A 1,757-nucleotide genomic window follows, 5' to 3' on the forward strand; every position below is an offset into this window, starting at 1 on the left:
CCAGTCTTCTGCTCCTGGACCTTTTTTAGTGTTATAAATAGTTGGGTATTGAATTCTGTTTCTTGTTGCCTTCATTTGTGTCTCATTTTTATTTCTCCTGTTGAAGGTTGAACAGTCTTTCATATTTACGTAATACTTGTAGTTCCTCACTTGAATTGCCTGCTCATGAACTTTGTCTGGATATCTCCTAGCAACTCAGGTATTTTATATTGCTGTGCATGAAATCTTCACATAATGTAGACATTAGCCATTTGCCCTTCTCCCCACTTCCGGGTGACATTTTAATTTTAGATTTTAGTTATTTTTCTAATATATAAACTTTAAATGTTTTACCTATCAGAATTGGCATTTGTGATTTTTCTCTGACTGAGTTCATCGTTTATCCAACAAAGTGTGCGAGCACCCAATTTGTATGACAGATGCATGGGGGGCATATAGGACACCCTAGTTCAGGGGTGGGCAAACTTTTTGACTCGAGGGCCACAATGGGTTCTTAAACTGGACCGGAGGGCCGGAACAAAAGCATGGATGGAGTGTTTGTGTGAACTAATATAAATTCAAAGTAAACATCATTACATAAAAGGGTACAGTCTTTTTTTTTTTTAGTTTTATTCATTTCAAACGGGCCGGATCCGGCCCTCGGGCCGTAGTTTGCCCACGGCTGCCCTAGTTCCTAATTTCCAGAGCTGTTAGTTAAGTTGGGGATATAGACATGAAAGCAATCATAATATTGCCCAGCTAAGCACCAGAATGGCAAGGCTTGCAACAGCAGCAGTCAATCGAGTTATCTCTCTGCCCCAGTTCTCACTCTCTCTTAGACCCTGTTCTAAGAACTTGCATACACTATCTCATTTAAACCTCACAACCACTCTGACTTAGATACTGTAGTATTCCCATTTTATAGATGAAGAGAATGGTCCTAAGGATCATTACACGACTTAACCAAGCTCCAACAGCTAGTAAGGGCTGAGGGCAGTGTTTGAAATCAGCCAATTAGAATGTAGCGCTCGCCTTTTTAATCACCATACTAACCTAGTTCAGGGAGTTTGCCGCGGTGACTATGACACTGGAAGGGATAGAGTTGTGCATCAAGGAAGGCCTCCGGGAGGAGGTGCGTTGAAGCTGAGAACTGAAAGATGCAGGTAACTTCATTAGGCAGAGGGTTGTGGAGGAATGCGTCCCATAGGGAGCAGCTTTTCCACCGGCATGGAGCTACAGTCTCCCGAGACTGTCAGCAGGCCAGTTGCCTCAAAGTATAGGTGGCTCTTTCATTACCCACATTTGATTTAGCTGTTTATTCATCCCAGGCTCCATGTTAGGTGCTAGGAACACAGAGGTGAACAAGACCTTTAAGAGACCTGCCCCACGGAACTTTCACTCAAGGTGGGGGAAAGAGACGAGAAAGAAGATGTGTTGAATGCTTGTCATCCATTGCTGTCCAACGACCTCAAAAACCCCTGTCTACATTGTGAATATTCCTTGTAGCTTGAGTTCCTCCTTCTCAAAACAGAGGTCAGCCTCCCTTGTGGCCAGCGTGCAGGTGTGTGACCTAGTTTCCTCCACTCACACTCACCTGCCTGAGGTACCGAGCAGATGAGCTCTCAGTGGTAATGGCTGCATAGGGCATCCCCTTTTCGCTGGCCTGGGTGGTGGCCCATGTCAGGGGCAGCAGCAGCAGCTCCCCCCACCAGTCCGATTCTGCAGCTGCTTTCTTAGAGATGCTCCCCGAAAGCTGCATCTAGAGCAGTGGTTCTCAA

The sequence above is a fragment of the Myotis lucifugus genome, unplaced genomic scaffold (assembly GCF_000147115.1).
Source record: "Myotis lucifugus unplaced genomic scaffold, Myoluc2.0 scaffold_131, whole genome shotgun sequence".
NCBI lineage: Eukaryota > Metazoa > Chordata > Mammalia > Chiroptera > Vespertilionidae > Myotis > Myotis lucifugus.